We start from the raw sequence: 15,788 nt of genomic DNA, 5'->3' as shown, positions 1-15,788 counted from the left end.
CTACATTACTTCAGGAAGAGGATTACACATTTAAAAAAGTGCTTGAATTTAAGCAGATATATTCCTAGATCCTGATGTTAGCTTATCGGAAGCTCTCTGTGAAATACTGGTGTTATTTCATGTTATGTTCAGGCTGCTCTTTCAAAAGAATCAGTGCCAGTGAAATCAACTCAATGCTACTTGTAATACTTCTACCAAAAAGTTGCAACCAACTTTGTTTGCACTATCAAAACGATGCAATGCTAATGCAATATCAATGCTGCAATGTATATCAATGTTGGAGCATTTGTAGGTAGATTAAAGCTGGAACCGTTCATTGATATAACCTAGCATGCAGGAGTGGCACTTTCTCAACATCTAGTTCACACTTATTGCTATTAAGAGAACAGTGCTTGATTTATACTTTGCTTGGATAACAAATAATTCTAATGGAGTGAATTGTGTGTATTAGCTAATTTCATTGATGTGCAGATAGTTCTCTGTAATGAACTATGTATATTCAATTCTCTAAGGTCTGGTGAAAGCAATCTTCAAATCTGATCTCATTGATATAACCTAGCATGCAGGAGTAGCACTTTCTCAGCATCTAGTTCACATTTTGTTGTAGTTCTTTTTTGGAAACATCGTTATAAGTGATTATTAGCTGTATAGAGTTTTGGATGACTCATACTTATTTCATGTTATGTTCAGGCCACTTTTTCAAAAGAATCAGTGCCAGTGACCTTAATTCAGAAGTGCATTCATAATAACATGTTTTCCTCTCTCACCAACAGTGCTTACAATTTTAATACCAATTTTGCTCGTAATACCAACTCAATGCTCCTTGCAAAATCAACTCAACGCTGCTTGTAATACTTCTACCAAAAAGTTGCAACAACTTTGTTTGCACTATCAAAATGATGCAATGCCAATGCAATATCAACGCTGCAATGTATATCAATGTTGGAGCTCAGCAAATACTCTTTGTTCCACAAGGAATTGTACTCAGTTTGATAGAATACACGAATCAGAGTTCAGTTTGACAATAAGGCAGCTTGTACCCTGTACCTTCTCAGGCTTTGCCAGCTTACTTAACCCAAAACTAATCCCACCCTTTCCATTCTTACGAGACAGATGTCATTGTGCACACAGATTGACATATTTTACTCTCGAATCATGAAGGACCCTCTTGCCTGGACTTGGAGATAGAATTGTTGTACTGTACTCGATGCAGGGACTTGCTGCGTCGCAGCCTCCCTTGTTTCTATATAAACTAAAAATTACCGTAACTAATCTCATATACTTCATAAAATTTTAACAACCTACGTTGAAATGAATTTAAAAAGAGATAATAACCTTAGCCCGAATGCAAATTGAATCCATTGTTTTTCTTTAAATTATTATTATGTATATATTTCAAAGTATATGTACATAGTTTTAAACAAATACTATAAATGAATTTAAACAATTATTATTGAGGTTAGAGGTTTATTTTAGAATTTAGCATAAAAGATATTTGTATGTCATGTTCTCAAAAAATAATATTATTTTTTTTGGCTAATATCCAAAACAAAATAACAGAAATTAAATAACGATATAAATAAATAATTAAAAATCAAAAAATAATAAAAATAATTTTGACTAATGTCAACGAAAACAAAATAACAAAAATTAAATCGCTATATAAATAAACAATTAAAAATCATGGAGAAGCTGGAAAGTAATGTTTACCTTAGTAAAACATTTCAATGCTAAAAGAAAAAATAATTGAACGTAAAATAATGTACTTACTTTTAATAAGAGGAAAATGTGTAACTCATTCAAATTTTAATATCAATGCTAAAAGAAAAAATAATTAAACGTAAAATAATGTACTTACTTTTAATAAGAGGAAAATGTGTAACTCATTCAAATTTTAGTATAAAATATTAATAATGATAAATTATTCAAAAATACAATTCAAACAATGAAAAATTACCACTATAGATCTATCTTAATCACATATTTACCAAACACTAAAAAATATTAAATTTCTTGAAGTGTAAATCTTTTAAGTATTAGGGGGTTTACGCAGTGCATTAACTGACTAATTTCTCATGATTTTTGAATAGTCCACTTAGCACTCATTGCATGAGGTGATGCTACAGGGGTAAAGAAGTGGGATTGAAACTAGTGAAATGAGGACTTCCTGGGAGGTCACCCATCCTAAATCGCCTCTGGCTCAAGCGCGCTTAACTGTGGAGTTTTCCCCACATTCAAACCCACTTAGCTTGCTACCCCATTTGCAAAACCTTAGTAAATATTGTGCCTCATGAACCATTCAAGAAGAGATCCCTTCACTCTTTTTGAATTTAAGAATTAGGGGGTTTACCCAGTGCATTATATTAGATATCATTTTGGGATTCAACTCCGTTAAGTAAGTCATTCACGTATGACCATTTCCATGATAGGTAGTCGTAACTAACTAATTTCTCATGATTTTTGAATAGTCCACTTCGCACTCATTGCATTAGGATCCCTTCACTCTTTTTGAATTTAAGTATTAGGGGGTTTATGCAGTGCATTATATTGGATATCATTTTGGGATTCAACTGCGGTATTAGATATCATTTCTCATGATTTTTGAATAGTCCACTTCGCACTCATTGCATTAGGATCCCTTCACTCTTTTTGAATTTAAGTATTAGGGGGTTTATGCAGTGCATTATATTGGATATCATTTTGGGATTCAACTGCGGTATTAGATATCATTTTGGGATTCAACTGCGGTAAGTAATTCATTCAAGTATGACCATTTCCATGATAGGGTGATGCTCACAGGGGTGAAGAAGTGGGATTGAAACTAGTGAAATGAATCACATAGCATCAATCATCACTTCTAGGGCTTGCACCCGGTAACCAAGACTTCCCGGGAGGTCACCCATCCCAGATCTCCTCTGGCTCGCTTAACTATGGAGTTTTCTCCACAATCAAGCCCAATCTTGATTCTTGGTAAGTACATATCATATGAGTAAGAAAGTAATTTCCTCCCATAAAAAAAATGGAAGAATCTTCAATTTATTAAAATTATAATAACTTTAATAATACATCGTCTTAAAATCATCTAAATCTAATAAATATATATATATATATATAAAACTTTCGTTCATATAGCTCATGTTCAACCCTTCAGTAATTGCGATTGGTAACGTCTTTGGATTTCTGATTGCATATTGGGAATTCTGATTGCCATTTTACCTTAACGTCTTTGGAATTTTGATTGCATATTGGGAAGCGTTTGGACGAGAGTGCATTGGAAACAGAATCATTCGATCTTGTTCACATCCTTTTTAACAAGCAATAGGTGCCGTATGTTGTTGCATTTCTTATTGCTCATCTCTAAACATATACAAAGGATGCAACATGTTAGTGCATTTTCTATAACTCATCTATAATATATGTTTAAACAAACGTGACATTCAATACGTATATAATTTGTATATATAAAGGATCTATTACTCATCTACATTATATGCTTAAACGAACTGGACATTCAATACTTATATCATTGGTATATATAAAGGATCTATTTCTCATCTACATTATATGCTTAAACAAACCGGACATTCAATACGTATATAATTTGTGTATATAAAGAAATATAAAGAAACCTATATTGGATATTTATTAAGAAAACAAGTATATATATCCTCCTGAGCTCCAATGTTAATATTAAATGTAAGTGAAATGGATTCTGGTAGAATTCAAAGTTTGGCTGCTTGCTGTCCACATGCTCCGGCTAACACAGAGAGACATTGGCATGCTTAATAGTGACCTTGCAATTGTCTTTTCAATAGGTCATTTTCCATGTCAAAGAGCTAAGAGCTAAAACAATAGGTCATTTTCCATGTCAAAGAGCTAAAACTATGTTTAGAAAAGGCTAAGTTAAGTGTGTATATATATATATATAAAAGAAAGATGCCTAAAATCTAGCAATATGAATGGAGAGTCATTCTGAAATAAAAATCAAAATTCGAAAGACAACCATCCCACATAGTGGAATGTTTTAGGAAAAGAAATGAGAAATTATTTTTCAATTTTTGTATGTGGTTTATTGATTTTGGAGATCTATAAAAGTTAAATTGTTTGTTACCTTGTTTTTTGACTTTTTATAGTTAAGTCTTTATGTAATGGGTACTCCATCTTATAATACTCAACCAATTAAACTAACTCTTAATTATTTTTCTAAATATACACATAGAAATTGATATAGAATAAAAAATAAAAAATAAATTATTACGATAAACATAAATATTCAATATAAAAAAATGTACAAAATTATGAAGTTAAAACATTTTCATAATTAAATAAATGTAAAAAGTTGAGCATAAATTAAGTAAATTAATTTTAAAAATGTCATCCTTAAATATTTGGTTGTTGATCATAAAATCAAAATTGTAATTAAAAATAAATTATTTAGCCAACATTAAATCATGGGGTTTTCACTGAGGGAGCAATACCATACCACGTGGGTTTATATTTGGAGATATATATTGAGAAAAATATGACATAATATATTGGGGGATCTATAGGGTGTAAAGGATTTTTATATTGGTAGGTATAAAAATAGAGTTCAAAATTAATGAAAAAATATAAAAGGGTATAAAAAACGTTAATGAAAAAATAGAAACCTACAATATTTTGTGAAAATAGAGTGTTTTTTAAATTGATAAGGTGTATTGAGTTTTTATTGGTAAGAGTTAAATAATATGATTTTTAGAGACACTTTCCAATATATAATGAAATTAAAAATATTATTTAGTATTCCATAAAAACACCTCATATACCTTTGAGTAAAACGCCTCTCATTCAATAATAAAGTTGGTGTAAATATAAAATAACATTCAATAAAGTTGATGTAAATAGCAAATAGATTTCATTGATAAACATGACGCAGAGTTGTGCATAAAGAATGGCACTAGACAAGAGTTTTCCTCCACAGCCCTCGTGAAACACCGACCGGTCAGCGAGTTATTTGTAGCCCCCATCCTGAATGTAAATAGCAAACAGGTTTAATTGATAAGCATGACGCAGAGTTGTGCATAAAGAAGATTTATGGTAGTAGACAAGAGCTTTCCTCCACAACCCTCCTGAAAGACCATCCGCTCAGCGAGTTATTTGCAGCCCCCATCCTGCATGATCCCCGCCGGCTCCTGATGAGAAGCGGCACAGGATTCTTGATTCCTGGATTAAGCTGCCGTCCTTTGCTCCGAATACGACGTTTGAGAGAAAGAGGAAGAGAGATAAATGCATGATTTGGTCAATCGCTCTGATCTCAACCCACGTTCATACCAATGACGCCCTGATTCACCAGTGGCTTGGCTGAACGAGGCAGTACATATCATTGAAGCCTGCTTTACGCGACCGGGGCGGATTTCAGATGTGGACGGGCCTTGAGAGCCCGGCTGAGAGAGCGCACTGAAGCTACAATTCCTTCGCTGACCTGGTTTTAGCCCTCCTGTCGTGCAAATATACCATTCCGTGGCCAATTGATCTGACTCCTTGCTCAGCGTCACCAGAGAATTCCCCGTCGAGTACGAGCGACGAAATTCCTTGCCCTCATCCAGGCCCAGCACGCACAATGATTCTTGCAGATCGGTGTGCTCCGGTGCCACAGGGACCTTGTTGAAAATATAATTTCAACTGTGCAACAGTTGAGCCATGCGGCAGCATGAGGACAATAAACCGTGCGTTTCACCAAGGATAAAAAAAAAATCGCTTCAAAATAAATTTGCAGGCTTAAAGATCCGCTTTAACCTCAGCCGTCAGATCTAACCGATCAACGGTCTAGATCGTATCGGCGTATCGGCAAATCGGCATATCGGCGGGTTGGAGCATCGGAGGCAAGCAGCGGCAGCGATATGAAATATCGCCGATGAGCGATCGCCGATATTGCATCGGCGAAGTCGCAGCGGAGGACTTACAAAGTGGTTTTGTTATTGTGCGATGAGTGATCGCCGATATCGCATCGGCACATCGCTATCGGCAATGTCATGGGGTCGGGACCTTTTAACATGAGTAATGTTGCGATGCGATGGAGCGGACCCGACAACATTATAAATAGTTTTTGATAAACTTACAAGTCCGCGCTCAGAGCATTTTCAATGTATTTTCGTTATATAACGAAATATGAAGAAAAGTAAAGGATCGGCGGATATTGCGATCGGCATATCGCAATCGGGGAAACCAATGGGGCATGGCTTTTCATATTTTGTGCGCTACCCGATGGATCGGACCCGATGGGTTTCCAAAGCCAAACTGCATAATGATTGAAATCCACCCAAAGGCAATTTTTGTGTTTTGCAGCACTTATGTATGTTTTCAAATATACGGAGAAACAGAGAATTGGCGCGGAGGCAGTTAAAGTGAGCATGGAACAGTACAGCATAGCAGGCAGAAGCTTTCAATTTACAGCATGGCCGAGAAGGAAGCAGGTTGCGTTCAAGCTCCTGCACATTGAATTTCCAGCGACCACAGTTAATGCTCTTTTCAGCCGAGGACAAGAAGGACAGCCTCGAGCAGTTCACAACATGGGTCTCCATCCTCGTTCATTAATTTATTCAAGTTTTGTTTTTTGTTGAAGTTGTTGTTGTAGTCTGTAGAGAGTGAGTGTGTGTGTAGAAGCGCAGCAGCGCAAGTGAATGAATGTTAGCAATACGCAGTAGCGTAGAATGTAATCAGAACTGAATGAATAGAGTAGCACTGTGTTTTTCTTTGGTGAATCCCTCAGAGTGGAAGAGGATGAATTTTGTATCAGTTTCTATTTAAATGAATATAAATCCTTTTTTATGTGTGTTTAATACTCTGTTCACAGCAATTTGTTAAAAGCTTCCCTGTGCCAAGATCCTGGAGAGAAAAAGAAAAACAGAGCATTGTCTCTGTGTGATTTTATATTGTGTTTTTGGGATTTTGACAGAAAAATCCCCAACAGTGGTATCAAAGCAGGCTTAGGCTCTTTGAAAGTGTTCAAGAAGCTGAAGGGAGGAGTTTGTTGCAGCAGTAAATCTTCTCCAGCAGAGCGAAGTCTCAAGCAAAAGAATCCAAGGTATTTACCAGTGATTTTTAATACATAGTCAAGTATTGTAAGAATGGCTGGCACCAGCACCAGCAATAGTATGGGTATGCAGCTCCCATTATTTGATGGCAAAAATTATGATTATTGGGCAATAACAATGAAAGCATTGTTTGCTTCCCAAGACTTATGGGAAATAGTTGAGGATGGTTTTGAACAACCAGCAGATGAAAATGAGTTCAATGCTTTAACTCAGGGAGAGAAAGATTTGTTAAAGAGCCACAAGAAGAAGGACTCAAAAGCCCTTTTCTTCTTGTATCAGGCAGTGCATGGAAGCGTGTTTCCAAGGTTAGCAGCAGCTAAGACATCCAAAGATGCATGGCAAACTCTTAAAACAGCCTATCAAGGAATGGAGAGAGTGAAGACAGCAAAGCTACAGTTGTTGAGGAAAGATTTTGAGAATCTGAACATGAAAGAGTCAGACAATATTGACTCATTCTTCACTCAAGTAATTGGCCTGGTCACACAAATAAGATCTCATGGAGAGACACTTGAAGAAAGGAGGATTGTGGAGAAACTATTGAGGTGTTTACCCTCAAGGTTCCATGTGATTGTCACCACCATAGAAGAGACAAAGGATCTCTCAAACTTTTCAGTTGATGAGCTTCATGCATCACTGATTACACATGAACAGAGGTTGAGTAGAAATGAAAACTCATCTCTAGAGCAAGCCTTCAAGACCCAGATGTCCTTTGGAAGAGGAAGAGGTCAAGGCAGAGGAAATAAGAGAGGAAGAGGCAGAAGCCAAAACAGAGGTGGAAGGAACAGTCCAGCAAATGCTCAAGGAAGAGGCTGCAATCCAAATCAGAACCAAGGTCAAGGCAACAGCCAACAAGGAGGACAACATCATGCTCAAGGACAAAGGTATGAAAAATCCAATGTCCAATGTTATTATTGTAAAAAGTATGGGCATTATGCCAGTGAATGTAGGAAGAAGCAGCATGATGTGAGTAATAGATCAAATGCAAATATTACTAGAGAAAATGTCAGCCAAGATAATGTGCTGTTAGCTTGTAATATGGCTGAAACAAATAGTGAAGATATATGGTTTCTAGATTCCGGTTGTAGCAACCATATGACAGGGAACTTAGCCCTGTTTTCTGCTTTAGATCAAAGTGTGAAGTCACAAGTCACACTTGGGACTGATAGCAAAATTTCTGTTATGGGTAAAGGAGAAGTTAAAATATTTACAAAGCAAGGTGAAAAGAAAACCATAGCAGATGTCTATTATGTTCCTGGAATGAGATGTAACCTCTTGAGTATTGGACAGCTTGTTCAAAAGGGTTACAATGTTTTCTTTGAGAATGATGTATGCACCATCATGGATATAGCACCCAGCAAAAGATGCATTGCTGAAGTGAAGATGACAAGGAACAGGATGTTCCCTCTTAGACTAAGAGCAGATCTGAAAAATAAAGAAGAAATTGCAGCAGTCACCCAAGAGGCTTTCCAAAGCGTGCCAAAGGATGAAAATTGGTTGTGGCATTTGAGATTTGGACATCTCAACTTTGGAGGTCTTAACTTGTTGAGCAGAAAAGGAATGGTAAGAGGATTACCGTTGATAGAGAAACCGGACAGCCTTTGTGAAGGTTGCATATTGGGAAAACAACACAGAGAAAGTTTTCCAAGCGGGAAAAGCATAAGGGCAAAAGCACCCTTAGAAATTGTCCACTCAGATTTATGTGGACCGATGCAAAGTTCATCTTTAGCTAGCAGCCAATATTTCCTAACATTCATTGATGACTTTACAAGAAAAACTTGGGTATATTTCCTTAAAAACAAAAGTGAAGTGTTTGAGAAATTCCAAAATTTCAAGGCATTTGTGGAAAACCAAAGCGGGCTGCACATTAAAGTTTTGAGAACTGACAGAGGAGGTGAGTATATCTCCAAGGAATTCCTACGGTTTTGCAGAGAAAGTGGAATTCACAAGCAGTTTACAGCAAGGTACACCCCACAGCAAAATGGAGTTGCTGAAAGGAAGAACAGGACCATTATGGATATGGCAAGGAGCATGTTGAAGGCAAAGCATTTGCCAAATGATTATTGGGCTGAAGCTGTAAATTGTGCTGTATATATTTTGAACAGGTGTCCTACAAAAGCTGTGATGAACAAAGTGCCGGAAGAAGCATGGAGTGGGAGAAAGCAAGGAGTCACCCACATGAAAGTTTTTGGATGTGTGGCTTATGCACACATTCCAGATCAGCTAAGGAGGAAGTTGGACAGCAAAGGGGAGAAATGTATCTTCATTGGATACAGTGAGGAATCCAAAGCTTACAGGCTGTATATCCCATCCACCAAGAAGTTTTTTGTCAGCAGAGATGTTCAGTTCATTGAAGAGGAATCTTGGGATGGAAGCATAGAGAAAACAGTGAATGTTAAAAATTGTTTGTCTCATGATGAAGATGATGAGGAGGTGGCTGAAATGCATCCCCAAACAGCGGCGCCAACACAAGGACAGCAAGTGACACCCTCAAGGAGAAATGAGAGTGCTTCTCCAAGCACACCACAAGGAGGAGATTCAAGTGCATCTTCAAGCACTTGCACACCAAGTGAAAGAGGTAAGAAGTTCAGAAACTTAAGTGACATTTATAATGAAGGAATGAATTCCCTATTTGCCTTGTATTGTCATGTGAATGATCCTATTCATTTCGAAGATGCTATAAAAGATAAGAAATGGATAGAAGCTATGGATGAGGAGATGAATGCCATAGAAAGAAACAAGACATGGGATTTGGTTGAGCTACCAAAAGGTAAAGAAGTTATTGGAGTCAAATGGGTCTATAAGACCAAATGCAATGCTGAAGGCAAAATTGAAAGGCACAAGGCAAGGCTTGTTGTCAAGGGATACAAGCAGCAGTATGGGAGAGATTATGAGGAGACTTTCGCACCGGTTGCAAGAATGGAAACCGTGAGAGCAGTGCTGTCCATAGCAGCACAAAACAAATGGAAAGTCTACCAAATGGACGTGAAATCAGCATTCCTAAATGGAGTGTTAAAGGAAGATGTCTACATTGAGCAGCCTCTAGGGTATGAGAAGAAAGGCCAAGAACACAAGGTTTGCAGATTGAAGAAAGCACTTTATGGGCTGAAGCAAGCGCCAAGAGCGTGGTACAGTAGAATAGATTCCTATCTACTGGAAAATGAATTTGACAAGTGTGAAGGAGAACCCACAGTCTACATCAAAGAAAAGGATGGTAAAATTTTAATTGTAGTCTTGTATGTTGATGATGTAATTTTTACAGGTAATGATGACTACCTCATTGAAAATTTTAAATCAGTCATGAAAGAAGAATTTGAGATGACTGACATGGGTTTGTTGAGATACTTCTTAGGAATAGAAGTAGATCAAAATGAAAAAGGAATTTTTATCACTCAAGCAAGATATGTAAATGAAGTATTGGAAAGATTCCACATGCAAGAATGCAAAGCAGCAATCACTCCCACGGTAATGGGATTAAAACTCAGCAGAGAGGACAGCAACAAGGATTTTGATCCTAGTTTGTACAAGAGTATTGTTGGCAGCCTTATGTATTTAACAGCTACCAGGCCTGACATTATGTATGCTGTTAGTTTAATTTCCAGATTCATGGAGAGGCCAAAAGAGGCACATTGGCAGGCAGCAAAGAGAATTCTGAGGTATGTCAAAGGTACAAAAAGATTTGGCATCTTATATACTTTTTCAGAAAGCTCAGATTTAGTTGGATATACTGATAGCGATTGGGCTGGAAGTGTGGATGATCGGAAAAGCACTTCCGGTTATGTTTTTCATATGGGTTCAGGAGCCATTTCATGGGCTTCCAAGAAACAGCCAATTGTGGCATTGTCTACAGCAGAAGCAGAGTACGTGGCAGCTACAGCAGCGGCATGTCAAGCGGTGTGGATGAGAAGAATGTTGAGGAGCTTAGGCCAAGAGCAGGCAAGAGCGACAGTGATTTTTTGTGACAATAGCTCAGCTATTGCATTGTCCAAGAATTCTGTGTTTCACAAACGAACGAAACACATTGATACAAGGTTTCATTATATCAGAGAATTGGTAAGCAATGGAGAAATTAGTTTGCAACATTGCAGGACTCAGGAACAGGTAGCAGATATTTTGACAAAGCCTTTGGATCAGAAAAGCTTTGAATTTTTGAGGAAGTGTTTGGGTATGATTGAATGCCCAACAGTTGAAATTAAAGGGGAGTGTTGAAAATATAATTTCAACTGTGCAACAGTTGAGCCATGCGGCAGCATGAGGACAATAAACCGTGCGTTTCACCAAGGATAAAAAAAAATCGCTTCAAAATAAATTTGCAGGCTTAAAGATCCGCTTTAACCTCAGCCGTCAGATCTAACCGATCAACGGTCTAGATCGTATCGGCGTATCGGCAAATCGGCATATCGGCGGGTTGGAGCATCGGAGGCAGGCAGCGGCAGCGATATGAAATATCGCCGATGAGCGATCGCCGATATTGCATCGGCGAAGTCGCAGCGGAGGACTTACAAAGTGGTTTTGTTATTGTGCGATGAGTGATCGCCGATATCGCATCGGCACATCGCTATCGGCAATGTCATGGGGTCGGGACCTTTTAACATGAGTAATGTTGCGATGCGATGGAGCAGACCCGACAACATTATAAATAGTTTTTGATAAACTTACAAGTCCGCGCTCAGAGCATTTTCAATGTATTTTCGTTATATAACGAAATATGAAGAAAAGTAAAGGATCGGCGGATATTGCGATCGGCATATCGCAATCGGGAAACCAATGGGGCATGGCTTTTCATATTTTGTGCGCTACCCGATGGATCGGACCCGATGGGTTTCCAAAGCCAAACTGCATAATGATTGAAATCCACCCAAAGGCAATTTTTGTGTTTTGCAGCACTTATGTATGTTTTCAAATATACGGAGAAAGAGAGAATTGGCGCGGAGGCAGTTAAAGTGAGCATGGAACAGTACAGCATAGCAGGCAGAAGCTTTCAATTTACAGCATGGCCGAGAAGGAAGCAGGTTGCGTTCAAGCTCCTGCACATTGAATTTCCAACGACCACAGTTAATGCTCTTTTCAGCCGAGGACAAGAAGGACAGCCTCGAGCAGTTCACAACATGGGTCTCCATCCTCGTTCATTAATTTATTCAAGTTTTGTTTTTTGTTGAAGTTGTTGTTGTAGTCTGTAGAGAGTGAGTGTGTGTGTAGAAGCGCAGCAGCGCAAGTGAATGAATGTTAGCAATACGCAGTAGCGTAGAATGTAATCAGAACTGAATGAATAGAGTAGCACTGTGTTTTTCTTTGGTGAATCCCTCAGAGTGGAAGAGGATGAATTTTGTATCAGTTTCTATTTAAATGAATATAAATCCTTTTTTATGTGTGTTTAATACTCTGTTCACAGCAATTTGTTAAAAGCTTCCCTGTGCCAAGATCCTGGAGAGAAAAAGAAAAACAGAGCATTGTCTCTGTGTGATTTTATATTGTGTTTTTGGGATTTTGACAGAAAAATCCCCAACAGACCTCGATATCATTGTCCCTGCGAACGCTCCCGTTCCTCGTTCCATCGACCACAACCATTACCTCGTTGGGTGGCGTAATCTCGATGGGCTTTATGATTCCGTCGCAGATGCCCGTGGGATTTGCGTCGTGGGTAGGCACTAGACGTGTTCGGCAGACAGGGCACATTGTGTTCGAGAAGAGCCACATATCGATGCACTCTGGATGAAAGGCGTGGCTGCACTTGGGCAGCAAGCGGAGCTGGTCATCGTCTTCGAATTCGTTGAGACAAACCGCGCACTCGACCGTTTCTTTGGTCTGCGTGTTGAGGCCCTTCACGAGATCGTAGGTGAACACCTTGAAGCTTTCGATGACGTCTCTGCCGAGACCACTGTTGCCCTTGTCATCACTCCAAGCCTGTGCGCGCACCACACTCCGGTTTTCGTCTTCGCGGTCGCCTTTGCGGAAGCAGATAGAAAAACAGCCGAGTGATAATAACGCGCCAAAAAGCACGTAGAGTTCGTTGATAATCGACATGGCTGGGCTAATACGGATCCCGTAGGGATCGAAAGGGTTATTGCTGTTAGCGTCAAACTCACACCAGAAAATGGGGAAGAAAAACTCAGATTCCCATAGTTTCCCACGACGATCACATTAAAACTTCCGCCATTACTAACTGGGTCATTCAACGGTTCACCAGTTTCAATCGTCTGGACTTCATTCTTAACCCGATCAGTCCACACGACTTATAAAATTGAAACTCAGACGATTTGGTTGCAGAGAAATGGAAGTCACGGCAGCTTGCTTTATATAAATTCAAAAGCGCGTGTATCTAGAGTTTGATTTCAAGTTGGCGTGGCCCGTGCGGGGTGTTGGATATTTTTCGATGGTGAAATACCAAAACCAAACAAATAAACACAACAGAGCCAATGCTCTGTTTCATTTCTTCCAGGACCTTTGCACAGCGAAGCTATTAAAAATAAATGACTCATAACAGTCCATTACACAGCCATAAAGACAGTTTAATTGCTTAAAAACAAAAAAAAACTGATACAAACTTCATCCTCTGCACAGACAGGGATTTACAAGACAGACTCTGCCTCTGTTCTTCTCGTTCTGCCACTGCTGTGGGTATTACAAAAAAAACTTTCATGGTGTTCCTGTGTCTTACAATGGTCAACAATACATAACAGTTTGCCTTTGTTATGTTTCCAGCACTGCTGTGCTTTCTTCTCCCTTATTCCTCATTCAACCTCCGCGCGCAGGCACTCTATGCTCTTTCCCTGTTCTTCATATATCTCCTCGCACTGCTGTGCGTTCAACACATAACCGGGAGCAAACTTACTGTGCCCAGGCATTTCTCAGTTCTTCATATAAACTCAGGCGCACAAGCACTTCTTCCTGTTCTTCATAAACTCTACCGTGCAGACAGAACTCTGTTATTTTCCCTTCTTCTCTTGCACCTCCCGCGCAGGCTCTATTATAGTGTTATATATAAACATACGTTTTTCCATGAAAAACCACTGCGCGCGGGCTCTACTCCATGTTTTTTTTTTTTATAAAACATACATATGTCTATATAAAACGAAAAACATTAAGGGCCGTAGGCAAAATTAAAACATATACCTACTTTCTATGAACAGCAATAAAATTCATTAACTTCCTTCTCTGCGGCGGTCAATAGATTGCCTAACACTCCACGCAAATTTCTGACTTGACGCGGGCGGGCTGCATCTTCGGAGATCGACGGCGGAGATCGCGCGCGCAGATCGGACGGCTGAGATGGATTTCGGGAGGCCCAACATGCCCGAACTTTATCGCCCGAAAAATTGTGTCGGCTGACGTCAGGCGAGAGACACGTGGCGCCACCACATCGTATCGGAGTCGATCGCCGGAATATTCTTTCCCCGGAAAGCTGGCGCGAAAAATTTCAGGCGGGTTCGCTGAACGGTTTTGGGCTCCCGTCGTTGTGCTTGCTGAATCGGCATCCGTCGCTGCCCACGTCCGCCTGTAACCTGCAACCTGCAGTTGGAATTATCATTCCAACACTCCCCTTTAATTTCAACTGCTGGGCATTCAGTCATACCCAAACACTTCCTCACATAGAGGGATTCACCAACACTGCTGTTACAAAGACATCTTCCTCACATAGAGGGATTCACCAACTGCTTCTGATGCAGTTCCACAAACAACAAAATAGTCTTCCTCTTAATAGAGGGATTAACCTGAAACTGTGCTTAAGAGCACCTTCCTCATGACAGAGGGATTCACCTGTGACTATGCTGAAAAGCATCATCCTCTTGATAGAGGGATTTACCATGTGTATGCTAAAAAGCATCTTCCTCTTGACAGAGGGATTTACCATGACACTGTGCTGAAAAGCACCTTCCTCTTTAACAGAGGGATTCACTAAGAACTTCACTTCCTCTCACGGAGGGATTACTGCCAAACACTGCTTTAGATGCAGTTTCAAAACAAAACATTCATTGCACTGTTGTGCATACTCATTACATTGTTCTTTTATGCTGCTGCATATTCTCTGCTGCACTGTTGTGCCATCTTCTTTGCTGCGTCTACCCCACACTGCTGTGTCTACACTTGTTGTTGTGTTGCTGCACTTCACTTACATTTCTTTGCAAACTCTGCATTGCTGTGCATTCTTCAAAGACAGAATACTCTGTCTTTTCTGGAACAATTACTCTGTCCCACCTTACAAATTTACACTGCTGTGTGTAAACATTTCTTACATTCACTGCTGTTGCATATGTTGCATTTCAATTCAATGAACAACACATTCACTATACTTACATTTACTGCTGTAAAGAAAAATTTCTTTTACATCTGCTGTTGTCCATTACCTTTCATTTCTTCAACAAAAACTTCATGCTGCTGCATTTTCTTATTTGCATTGCTGTGTAAAAACACATTTCTTCATTCTCTCTTAGTTCTGGTTTCATTTTCTTCGCACTACTGTGCTTCTCCTTCTTGCCATCATGCTGCTGCCTTTTCTTATGCACTGTTGTCCATACCCATAACCATAGACTCTGTCATCCCTGGGTTTTTATTTGCTGTTGCGTTGCCTCTGCAATTTGCACTGTGGCTACCCCTGTTCCTTTTTACACCCTTGCTTCACACAGTCTTCATCTTCATTTTTTTTATTTACACAATGCACTGTTGTGCAATTCCTTTCGTTTTTCTGCTGCCATACACATTCTCATTCATCCCATGTGC

The 15,788-nt window shown here is 39.1% G+C and overlaps 1 pseudogene; it reads right to left on the bottom strand.

The window, feature by feature from the left end:
• Nucleotides 1–13,278, bottom strand: part of LOC149234490 (uncharacterized) — a 308,191-nt pseudogene extending 294,913 nt beyond the window's left edge.
• Nucleotides 13,279–15,788: the final 2,510 nt, after the last annotated feature.

This window comes from Pinus tabuliformis, chromosome 8 (genome assembly GCF_031772625.1).
Source record: "Pinus tabuliformis cultivar Carrire ecotype Pingquan chromosome 8, CPIR1, whole genome shotgun sequence".
Taxonomy (NCBI): Eukaryota; Viridiplantae; Streptophyta; class Pinopsida; order Pinales; family Pinaceae; genus Pinus; species Pinus tabuliformis.
The sequence above is the reverse complement of the archived record's forward strand: the minus strand, read 5'-3'. Positions and strand labels throughout refer to the sequence as shown.